The 13,058-nt window shown below is 36.1% G+C and overlaps 2 long non-coding RNA genes across 2 annotated transcripts; both read left to right on the top strand.

Moving 5' to 3' along the window:
• Positions 1-10,511: 10,511 nt before the first annotated feature.
• On the top strand, positions 10,512-11,314 carry LOC113309660. The gene is made up of 3 exons (XR_003340703.1): positions 10,512-10,574; positions 11,029-11,207; positions 11,304-11,314. It is a non-coding gene; the product is annotated as an uncharacterized LOC113309660 (long non-coding RNA).
• Positions 11,315-11,597: 283 nt separating this feature from the next.
• LOC113307868 lies at positions 11,598-12,580 on the top strand. Its single transcript, XR_003339357.1, has 3 exons — positions 11,598-11,713; positions 11,804-11,942; positions 12,220-12,580. It is a non-coding gene; the product is annotated as an uncharacterized LOC113307868 (long non-coding RNA).
• The last annotated feature ends 478 nt before the right edge of the window (positions 12,581-13,058 follow it).

The raw sequence follows: 13,058 nt of genomic DNA, 5'->3' as shown, positions 1-13,058 counted from the left end.
TTTTTGAAACATCGAATGTGTTAATTATGTTGGTATATATGCTTAACTATAAGAAAGTACACCTACAACAATATCGGTTTGTAATAGGTCGCCTACTCGCCTTCATCACTTGAACACGTTCGACTGCCATCACTAATGCACCACCCGGTCCACCCCCTAATTACCTTAAAAAATATGTTATTCACAACGACAACGATTAATAAAGATGGAACAAGTTCTTGCTTCATCTCGCCAATGACGTGCACTAATCATTTTTATAAATGTCGTCCATACTAGCTAGCAGATTTTTTTTTTTTTTTTTGCTGTTTTAACGACTTCATCTCGCCAATGACGTACCTTGCTCCGGTGTAAGTTCTTGCGTCATGATTATTAGGAAATCGCTATTCGATTAAGGTTTCGAACAAGTTTAATAACGATTAATTAACCATAAAATCATTCTCCGTATTGCAGACCGACATTTTACAGAATTTACAAGAAAAAAACAGCAGAAGGGTTCCAATCTGTACCATATGTGGTTGCACTATTCAGTTCAATACTGATGCAACTTTGGTTAACTTACCTGACTAGCTCGTTCTATGAGTTACTGCTGGTTCTATGACTTACTGCATATGACTAAAAAAAATTGACAAGACAACAGAGCCACAGAACTTTTTAAATTGTATAAGCAGAAATTGATCATGAATTGGACATCAGAAAATTTGAGAAAGGAAAGTCTTGCAGTCAATTGATTACAAAGAAAAACTTCTCAAAAAGAACAAAAAACACCAAGTAAATCAGGCAGATAGTATAAACACTTAGCAGAAGCAACTAACATCACCTATGCAAGGGGTATAAGTGATTGCGCAAAGCTGTGAACTTCATCTCCCAAACACCACTTCATCAGAAAAGCTGTAAACAAAGTTTGCTCTGAATGTATGTATAAGCCCCATGTGTACGCATGCACATACACACAATTACACTCTTCTTTTGGACTTTTCCCCCAATGCTTTGAGCGAAACAAGACTATTTCGTGAACATTGTAGTATCTGAATCATCCCAAAGTTTTGTCGAAGTTGTAGTTTTCAGATCATAACAATAGAGAACTCCGTTAAGCCATAGCAGAACTTGATTTCTCTTCGTAACTGCAAATGGATGATATGAGCCTTCTAACGACCTACAACACTTTCCATTAGTCTTACCCCACGGTATACTGAATTCTTCATTCCAACTCCAATAATTGTCGAATTCACCTTCTCCCATATCATAAGTACTAGATTTTGCCAGTGCTACGCACCGGACATCTTTTTTTTAACCATATAGTATGGGGGTGTGATGTGGTTTCGCCTCGTCACGTCGTGTATTTTTGATTTTGTGTTAAATTTGTAATTGGGTGTGGCTCGGCTTCGCCTCGCCCCGTTTCTTAGTATTTTTGATTTGGTTTGGTTCGGCTTCGCCTCGCCCCGTCATTTATTTTGAGTTGGACAACATTAGCCTGGTGATAATGGTGGACCTGAAAGACAGGGTTTACATACATAGTTACAACTGCTTGATGACATTTTTGCTCGAGCAGCCTCCTCTTCTCTACTTCAGTTGATCCTTCGTGTATTGCCTGCTTTGTCTTCCTGCATGTATCATGATTTTAACACTTTTGTTGTTATACAATAAAACATATAGGAAAATTAGTGATGATTAACTAATTATTATCTAAGACATTTCAACCATGCAAAAACATAAAATTGCTACCCTTAATTTCTTGGCCAATGCTCGTTATGTAAATCTGAATAATAGAACGCTCGATACACTAAAGTGACTGCCAGATCATTACGTGACCAAAAAATATATATATGACGCCGGAATCATGTAAAATTTTAGCCTACTCAAATAAGAATACCATATGTGGGAGTCGAACCGCACATCTACATGGTTGAGAACCATGTGCTCTTCCATTTGAGCTAAAATAGCAAGTAATCAATATAGAAGAAAAAGAATTTAAAGAAAAGATTGTTACCTGAGCTAGTATTTGATATGTAATGTTCACAATGGAAAGCTAACACAAAGAAGATTGGAGCAAAATGAACCATTAGCAACCTGTAATGGTGTCGCTTCTATTCCTTTTCCCTTTTCCTGACATCCGCCTTCTTCCTTAGCATAGGTGGTACCTCCAATATGCAAAACATTTTATTAAGTTCACTGCTCACAGAGAGAGTAATGCTGCCATCTAGTATCAAGTAATCAGAGTCAGTAAACTTGAAGATGATAAGAACTCATAACAACATCATCAACAACCTAAAATTCGACATATATTAGTTAGACAACCATAATAAACTCCAAATCTCTAAGCAAACAAAACGGATACACCACAAAGGCACGAACAAACAAACAAAAACAAAACGGATACACCACAATATATGCTTATTAAATTTTGTTAAAGTATCTAAGAAACGAAAATCAGATTATCAAAAATACAAAGTCACATTATCAAAGATAAAAACTTTACTCTTAACCAAATAAGCTTTCAGGTTCGTTTGAGGGATCGCAAATGATTTGTTGGTAAAATACCACTCATCAACAATAATTGACTAATTGAGGACTTCCCAAGGCCACTGCTGAGATTATGATCTCACTCATTGATTGATATTTTCAAATAGACCCTGTGTTTTATGTCAGATGTATCCATGAATAACACTCCATGGGCTACTGATCTTTCTTTTCATGTATTGTGAACATTAACCCAAAAGGCCAAAAGACACTTGCTTAATCATGTCCTCAAAAAAAAATGTAGCATAAAAACTGAGTGGATTTGTTTGAGATTCACTCAGACGTTTCTCGACCGCGTCGGTTCAGTTAATGACCACAACTAAACTCCTAGTGCCATGAAAATTCCAATACATGCTTTAGTAAAACTTTTTGTTAAACTTAATGCTTTAGTAAAACTGTAGCATGTGATAAAGCCATCTTTAGCATTTTATTTCCTGCCAAAATCACCACACCTGCAAAATGATATTCAAACTATATATTTGTAATGGTGATCCAAAAGTGATCACCAACCATTTAAATTCTCCATGAAGTTGACTTGAATTTAAACTAATATTGCATCAGTCCAGAGAATGGTATTTGACCTTAAAGGTTACAGAATCACTAATTTATGAAGTTAATTCTCACACTCCATGAAAATGCATCACTAAATCTAAGTCTTGCATTCAATAAGCACATAACACAAAGCCACATGACGTCCTTTTTATTTAACTGCAGTATAAGTAAAGTTATTTATGAAGATGCTAATTTAAACTCACAGTCCTAATTTTCAATACCATACCTAAGGTTTCTCTTGATTACATAAGCATGCCAATTGAAGAGAATTGTTTTGCTAGCCAATACCATTATAGCTAGGAAATTTTACACGAATTGAACTTATTAAAGAGAACCGGCTTTACTACATGCACACATGAAGAGAAATAAAAGCAGTTTTCAAAGATATGATAAAGGAACTACATATTCTTATGGAACCAAGAAAGTGTTAGTAAGTTAGCACACTATAAACGAAGGATAAGAAGGCAGACATTATTAAAGGTTGAGACCTTGCCTACTCTATCACCAAATTGTGTCAACAACCAAAAAAAATTTCTTCCTGTACTCCAGAACAATGACTTTCGACTCCAGCTTCCATTAACATTCAACCCCATCACCAACTCAAGACATTTTGGAAATAAAAGATATAAACACATCCATGGTATAACTTATATCAGCACCAAACACATAAACTATGATGGAAACCATTGATACAAAATCTTCTACATGGAAAATAAATCAGCAGCCAATTCGTGATACAACTGTCACATTTAATTCAAGAGTGGAGTGGATGTTATATATAAAATGATAATGAATCGATGATATAAAAAATAAGCAAAGTAAAGGAGCCAAAGATGGAATACTAACTATTAAACAGGTGAATCTATTCTGCAGTAAGCATTTCAAGGCATAGGGGTACCTCAGGATAAAGCAACCATTTCGATCAAAATCACAATTAACTTCAAAATTGGTTGTCATAGAATGTCGTCTTGCTAGATAAAATACATGGTCGGTACTGAAAGGTACCTATAATTTTCCCAATCTCTGAGATTGGGATTGGTTGTCAGAGAATGTCGTCTTGAATATGTTAGAGTATGGTGTTTCCCAATCTCTTATCTCTATAATATCCTTGTGTAATGCTGTAATTATGTAAAATCTGAGTATGAATTAGTAAAAGATTATGCATTGCTGAAACAATTGCGATTGAACAACCAACCAACTTCAGGGCATATATGAAATCCTTATATACTAAAGAAACTCCAAAATCGAGAGATTTGCCAAGACCAAACAAATATCGAATATTAAGAATGCAAAAACTTTAAGGTACCACGTTCTTGAGCCACCACACTATTTCCAACAAAAAATGGAGCATATGAACCAATGTCCCTTAATTATTAGGGAACAAACTGATAATACAACGTTGACTTAAAACTACCCTGAAAATAGTGAAGTTTAATAAGTATTACGCTTCATTGGCAATCATAAAAGTTATAAATATTACGCTTCACTGGTAATCACAAAATATCTTATAAATAGACGCAGGATATAAGAAACTTACAATTCAAAGAAGTTGTACACCTCTTTGTCCCGACCAATCTCTGTAAACCTCATGTCAAAGGACTTATGATCTCTGTTGTGATATTCATATTGAAACAATCCATCCGTGGGGCTAAGGGAATCTCAATTGCACAACAAAAAGGGAACTTAGCATAGAGAAAGAGGACTTGCTACAATATTGAAAACAATACATATATCTGACACTACCCCTGAGAGGCTGAGAGTTTATATAAGATTAGAATAAAAGAAATTCTTAGTCTTAATCTCAGCTCAACACCAGATTCAATGGACGCAACCTCTCGTTCTGTGAATTTGGAGATTATCAATTAGTATGCTCTGGTAGCAACACCAACAAAAACTCTGCAACCACCACTGATTCCAACTCAACCTAACTGCACTTCACCCATTCACCAAAGCAAGCTCCATTTTCCTCTTCTCAGTTCTTCAAACACGAAAGACCAAGCTCACAGCTGAAGTAAGATTTTTTCCCGATAATACATCAGAAAGCAAAAAATTAACAGCGTTCATAGATTCAATCGTACAGTAATTACAGCAAGAGAAGCAACACTAATGGGTGAAAACCAAAACCCTAACCCTAGATTATTTTATACCTGTTTTTATCTATCAAATTCGATTTGAAATCAAAAATTGAAGGAAGAGATTGATTGATTTTACCTTGATTATAACTTCAAACCAAAAAAAAAAAACTAAGAACTTTTAATACTTTAGCGTTTCTGCGCAAGAATCCGATTACAACAACCCTAAAAAGCATACCCTGGCTAGTTGCTTTTCTTTTCTTTGTATCATCATATCCATGAAGAAAGCATATCCTAGGGTTTGTTTTTAGGGTTCATTTTTTTTTCAATGTTTTATGAGGGTAACAGAAAAGGGTTTCGTATGGGTTTTTTTTTTGGTTTTATGTTTTGCGCCCGAAATTTATGTGGGAGTTCCTCTTTTTTCTCTCCTTTGAGGAAAAGTGAAACAGAGCAATTCTGTGAGAGGATGACGGTCACCAAGTGATGGGATGACGGTCACCAAGTGATGGGAGTTCCTCTTAACATATTCTCCAGTGATGGGATTACATATATAAGTGGGATCATACACCAAGTGATGATCGACCGAGAAACAAACCAACCCGTTGCATGAACCAACCAAATTGGACCAACAGTATGTAGGGGAAGTAGGATGATTATCAAACTTGGAAAGTGTCTTGTAAGAGTAGTTTCCATGCATATCAATATCATCATACTGTTGTCCTCCATGGCGGAGTACACGATTTTTCTTAATAAATCTCTGCGTCTGGACCAGAAATAGAAGACCTAATTTAGTATTCCTCAGTAGATCACGCCAGTGTTTACAAACTAATTTGAAGTTGATATTTGATTTGTGAGGTAAGGATAGTAATATGTCTAAGATGATATCTTTGGGTAGTTTCTCCATCTTATTAATCCTGTACACAACTAGTACTACAAGAAAACCTGGCTTAAGCGACCAAAATCTCAGCAAGAGCCCATAATTTTAGTCACTTTAAGGGTTTAAGCATCCAAAGTTGCAACTGCCATAAAGTTTGGCGGCTACAAACCTGTGTCATCTAATATCTAGCCACGACCGAATGTGTTTGCTAGCTACATCACTCTTTCAGGTCATCTACAGCAGCTTGAAAAGTGCTCAGGTTGCTATTCACTTTGAGGCACCGACTCCTAGCAACTCAAAAATGAATCGGTTGGTACAACCTCTCTGAGCAACCAAGTTTAAGCGGCCACCACATGTTCAAAAGAGAAGTCAATTTTGGAGGTAGGCATTTGAAACCGATAATGATCTCATTTTAGTTTCTTATTGGTTAGATTAGTGTCATACGGATCATGGTTGTTATCTTAGTTTACTATTAGGGGTGCACAATGGTCTGTCGGTCCGGTTTTTAGGCAACACCATTGATCAAACCGTATACACCTCGGTTTTCAATTTAAAAACTGCCAGTGAACTGTTGATGGATCGGTTGCGTTTGAAACCGATCCCAGTCCGCTCGGTCATTTTTCTGGCTACTACTGTTTTAACTGGTTCCAAATGAGAAAAAAAAAACAAACAAAAGAAACCAAAAAACTATCCGACAACATGAAATAGATCTCGGAGCTTTACTGAAACCTTGAAAATTTAAAACTATATCGATAATTCCTCCGGTCAAAAAATCTGTGGAACTTGGTCAATTATGCCGATTAACGCATCAGTTCTCATCTTGGTGAAAAATAGAAATCAGCTTGGCCAAGGTGAAATTTTTGGTCTCGGATAAATTAAGTGAACTAAATGGATATTTGAGTTGACTTAATAGTCAACCATATAAACGCATGGAATCCAAGAAAAATCGAGTAACTTTGAATAAAATTGATTAATAACGGTGAAATTCGTTTGAAGTTAATAGGCAATAATACAATTATACCCATGGAATCCAAGAAAAATCGTGTGGAGCGAGCGATGTTGGATAAGGTTAATATATAACAGGTGAAATTGACTAAAGAGTATGGACATTCGGCTAAAATTATCAATAACATGAGAAGCCGATATAATCCAAGAGAAAGTGGGTGAGGTCGACCGACATAAAGTAAAACTGACAGATAAAAAAAGAAATTAAGTGTACTAAATGAAAATTCGATTTGATTTGATAGTTAATCATATAAACCCATTGACTCCAGGAGCAATCGAGTGATGTCGAGTGATATTGAATAAAATTGATTGATAACATGTGAAATTGACTATAGTCAATCGGCGCATACAGTTAAAATGATGAATAATTAGAAGAAAACCGATATATCTAATTGAAAATGAATGCGGCAACCAAATTTGGTAAGATTGACCGATAACAAATAAAATTAAATGAAGTTGATGGAAATTTGATTTGAATTAATTGGTAACCTTATAATTAAACCAATGGGAATCTAAGAGAAATTGAGTAAGGCCGAGAGAGATTGGATAACATTAATATATAACGGATGAAACCTTTTTCCGGCGACTTCGAAAAAGAAAGTGGCTCCAAGATTGAAACCTGGCCGGGAGTGGACTACTATAAGTCGGAAATTATGTAAGAACGTACCAGTGTACAATATGCCAGAACATGATATTACTTCAAGACTTCTTGACGATATGTATACACGGTATCCATAACCAACTGTTACCATTAGTATGCATGCCCTTTTTATCTGAGTTCGGGACTTACTGGCGATATATATATACACGGTATACATACTATTTTGATATGACTTCGCGAACTTTCAAGAGCACGTACGCACACAGGTATGTACACTTTTTGGATATGATTTCACAACTTCCAAAGGTAACCATACTCGGTACGCATACCTGGTTGACCTGACATAGTTCGGAAGCGTAAGTGCAAAGGCAGAAGTACATGAAGTACCTAAGGTTAAGCATACTTGTTGTGCAAACCTTGACCATGGATATAGTTCACTTTTGCTATATGTCTCACACACACTTCTAAGAAAAATTGTATGCCAGAACATGGTTTATTTAACGTTTCAGGATATATTCCGAAGGAATCTTACCTGTAAATGGATGAATTCATCGTTCGTACGAAGTATATGGACTTATAGTAGTCCACTCACGGCCAGGTTACGATCTCAGAACCAAGGTATGCGTACAATATGCCAGAACATGGTTTGTTTGACTTTTCAGGGTATATTCCGAAGGAATCTTATCTGTAAATTGATGAATTCATCGTTCGTACGAAGTAGATGCACTTATAGTAGTCCACTCACGACAAGGTTACGATCTCGAAGCCAAGGTATGCGTACAATATGCCAGAACATGGTTTGTTTAACGTTTCAGGGTATATTCCGAAGGAATCTTACCTGTAAATGGATGAATTCATCGTTCGTACGAAGTAGATGGACTTATAGTAGTTCACTCACGGCCAGGTTACGATCGTATGCGTACAATATGCCAGAACCTTGCCGAAGCTTCTTGGTTCACAGTTTGTATTCCGTTATACTACATTTGAAGTTCGAATCAACACTGAGCTTCATATTTATCGATTTAGATGATGTATCATGATAAGTTTGAAGTCAGAACCCTCCCAGAGCTTCTTGGCTCATAGTTTGTATGTTGTTATACCACATTTGAAGTTCGAATCAAAACTGAACTTCATATTTATCGATTTCGATGATGTATCATGCTATGTTTGAATTCGGAAACCCTCCCAGAGGTTCTTGGCTCATAGTTTGTATGTTGTTATACCACATTTGGATTTCACATCAACACTGAGCTTCATATTTATCGATTTTGATGATGTATCCAGCTAAGTTTGAGGTCTGAACCATCATGAATTTCGTGGTCCATCTCTAGTAATCTTATAACCTGAGTTTACCAAGAACTAAAGTTACTTCATGACCTATATGACTTGTAAAAATTACTTCATGACTAGTCGAAATTCAAACCCGAAGCACAAAGAGAAAGCACAAAAACACAAAGAGAAAGCACAAAAAAATACACCAATTATCCAATTCATTTTTAATTTTCCCGATTCATTCTTATACATTTTTTGGATTTTTTTATATCAGAATGTCGAAAACAATGTTCTAAATTTATTTATATTTTTTTTAGATTTTTTTTTCATGTTAAAGGTTGATAATTAAACCGAAAACATGAGTTCGTATTAACACAAAAGAAACACAAATGTGTTTCAATCCGTATGAGCATCACAAATAAAATATCAACCGTCAGATTGTTTTCTCAATCCGTATGTCTGGATCCAACGAACTCCGTCCATCACTTTCATTCACCCACCAAACCCACCCAACCACTCGAACTCTATCTGTTTTGCTCTATCTTCATCTTCTCTGCTCTTCGTCTCCTCCATAGATTGATGACCGGCGGCATTACTTGAGAAAATATAATTCACTCAACCCATCTTTTACTCATCATCGCCGTCTCCTCTCCCCCTCTTCACCTGCTTCTTTGAAACTCATTTTCTCTTCTTATTCTCTCTTTTTCTTTCTTCTTTTTCGTTCTTATTTTTTTCTTCAGTTGAAAATCGAGAGGTCAAATTGAGGTATGGCTTGAAGAAATTTATATCGTGAGGATATATAAAAGAAGCATGAGTTGGTGTTTCTGCTAATTATGAAGAATAGGATTGAGTCCTGTTATGAATCGAGAACTAGGGTTTCCTCAGTGAATCGGTAATTGAGTTAGAAATTGAGAAATTAAAGTGGGTTTGGTGAACACAGTATGATGAGGAAGAATTAGTGATTGATGTGTGAGTGTTAATGAAGATTAGAGAAGCTAGGGTTTCTGTTCTTTCCCAACATAGATATTAGGGTTCTTGGATGTAATTGAATCAAGTGACTGAAACTGAAATTGAGGTTTTAGGGGAAAGATTAGAGATGGGAATGTTTGATTTGAAAAATTTGAGGCCGTGGTGGTGGTAGAGGCAGAGGAGGCAGCAAAGAAGGAGGTCGTGGTGGTGGTGGAATGGAAGGTGGTAGTAAAGTGATTGAGTACAATATCTAGAATCCTTTTAGATCAAAGCTTGCTGCTGCTGTACTTGGTGGTGTTGACAATCTGATTTCTCCAGATTTGCTGAAACAGATACTCAAGATCAGCTAAATTAATCAATCAGTGGTGGGAGAACAACATACTTCAATTCAATTAAAGCAACATAATGATTTATCTTATCAAAACAATTGCATCACTTCTACTTGCGCCTTTGCCTGTATCAGAATAGCTATTATCACAACTACATGCCGAACCGCAGCGGACATCAATTCCATTAGCGGCATCATACCTGTAAACCCTCTTCCATTTCAATGATCGAGCTTGATTTGAACATTTTTCTTCAATAAATCTTTCAAGCAAACAAGTGACGAAATCAGAAGACTAATTGCACTTTGAGCATCAACTGTCGGTGGTCTTGGACGGTGCTCTCTGCTCCAACAATCAAATAGACATCAAACCTGCAGTTTCAGGTATATAGAAATAACACTACAACTCTAGATGCAATTGTTGATTATACTTCTATGAATTTCATTTTATCTATGGGATTCCAAATCCTAAAAAGCAATCAGAATTCCCAAATTCTTGAATAGTGTAAAGCTTTTGAAGGTTGGATCTTGTCTATCTCTTGGATTTATTAGCTAAACTGGGTCTGGAAACAATAATTGGTTTTTGTAATGTTATAATCATGATGTTTGTTTCTCCTTCTCAAGTAGAATGGAGCTGATTGTTATTCTTTTAGGTATTTTAGTTATTCTTTTTTTCTATTTGGGTGTAACATCTTATTGGTGTTTGAGGGGCTTTCTCTTTTGATCATGTCATTAATATTCTGCTTATAGGGAATAGTCTAGTTATTAATAACATTCTACTGGTACAACATTTCTGTGATGTTAATAATATCATTGCATTGGACATCAACTATTGCAGGATTGACGGGGGGAAATTGTAAGCTACAATTCAATGGCATTATGACTCCTATCAAAAAAATTGGATGTATAATTCTACCACTACCGCTTCCGGCGGCCGCCTCTTACACTTATCACTATTACCACAAATACCACCAGCATCACAACTCCCATCAGCAACATCTATAGATGCTCAAAGAAGTAGAAATCAAAACTAGTGCTTAATTTTCTTTTTAGTGTTGCCTTTGGATACATATATTTTTCATCCTTGTTAATACAACTTTGTTAAGTTTACAGGATTAGGTTGATGCTCATGCTGTAGAAGTTGAAAGGCCCCCTCAACACCAAATTGGAAGCAAGAGGAGAATCATGTTTGGATTTCGAGGGTGTTCTCTGCTTATTTTTAATAGTCAAATAAATATAAATTTCTTCGATTGATCTAAACACCAAACTAATTGCAGTTTCAGGTATATGGAAATAACATTACAACTCTAAATACAATTATTTCAGTTTCAGTATTATACTACAAGTGTTGATTAACATCTTTTGTGTGCTTACAATATTGTGTTTTTGTCATTGATAGGCCATACCAACAGATTTGAATTGCAAGATCCAGTTCTTGACTGTTTGAACTCGAGCATCCAGTGCATGTTGTCTTAGAGTATTAGCTTAACTGATACAAGGGTTCATGTTCGCCCAGAAGAGAGGTACAAATAAAAACTAATTGCTAGATTTTTCTTGCCTCTGGGTTGATTTGTTTTTCAAATGAACTGCTTCTAACTAAAAATGGAATGCAGGATGGTTGATGCTCATGCTGTGGAAGATGATGTAGATTTAGAGGGAAATCAAGTTTGACTTTGAGGATTCTATCTGTTTAATGTCATAAGCCAAATACAAGTTGGTTAACTTAATCGAAACACCAAACTGTTGTTTAAGGTAAGAAGAAATATCAGTACAACTCTAAATCCTATATTTTCAGTTTCAATAATGAAGTTGAGTTCTGGGCTTTCCTTAAACTAAATATATCTGTAGATTTTGAACTATGAATTGTTTCAATTCATGCTAGGATTTTTTTTATCTAATGTTTGGATATTGCGGCATTTGATGTCCATTGATATTCAGTGAAAGAAGTCACAACATACAAACACGGAAACACCCACCACTATTAGACGTCTAGTCTGTTTATTTTGCATCTTATTTGGCTTCTCCGCAGGAACAGGATAGCTGAGGGAAAATGTACATGTGTGTCTTGTTAATCATCTAAAGCTGGGTCGTAACTGTCTCAGTGTTCTTAAATGGTGTTTCAACCTCCTAGTGGTTGGCGAGGGTGAACTGCTTATTGCAGTCTAGTGTATTTCTTGTATGTAACCATCTAATTAAGCTATCACTCTAATTGAATTAAGCTTTAGTTATGTATCATATGTGCTAGCCACCTAAACTTGTTGTGAGGAACATATCAGAGACTACTTCAATAATGTACTTTACTTTTCAAGCTTCCAATTATCCCTTGATCAGGTTCTAACTAGACTCCAGTGGCGGCAATCTTGGCTACTTTTATAAATGGATGCAAATGCCAGGTGAAAATTGCTAAGTTCTTTGTTTGTTTTTCTGTTTAATGATTGTTATTAGTGATGGAGAAGTCCCACCCATGTACTTTTTGCTGCCATTATACCAGCTGTGATGGTAGCTGCTCTATATTTTTTTGACCACAGTATTGCTTCTCAAATAGCACAGCAGAAGGAATTCAATGGGTCTTCTATTGCAGGGGAAGATTTGTTGTTGATGTTCTGTTCATGGTACTTCTGGTGATGAAGAAATGGATGGCATGACTAGTGCTGGTTGTGTATGCTGTAGGCTTTTGGTTTGAGGTTATTGCACTGAATTGCTGAGAGCTTCGCACAGGTGGAATGGCTGAATAAGTTGCATCTAGAGACTCACAACAAGAGAAGATGATGGCGTGCTGAGCAGCTGAGGATTGTTGGTGCTGATTCTGCAGTAGCTAGGATTGTTGGGTATCCTTCTACTTTTGCAGCCTAAACTTTGACAACAAAG

This window comes from Papaver somniferum, chromosome 9 (genome assembly GCF_003573695.1).
Source record: "Papaver somniferum cultivar HN1 chromosome 9, ASM357369v1, whole genome shotgun sequence".
Classification (NCBI taxonomy): domain Eukaryota; kingdom Viridiplantae; phylum Streptophyta; class Magnoliopsida; order Ranunculales; family Papaveraceae; genus Papaver; species Papaver somniferum.
Note: the sequence above shows the minus strand (reverse complement) of the source record. Positions and strands in the feature narration are given on the sequence as shown.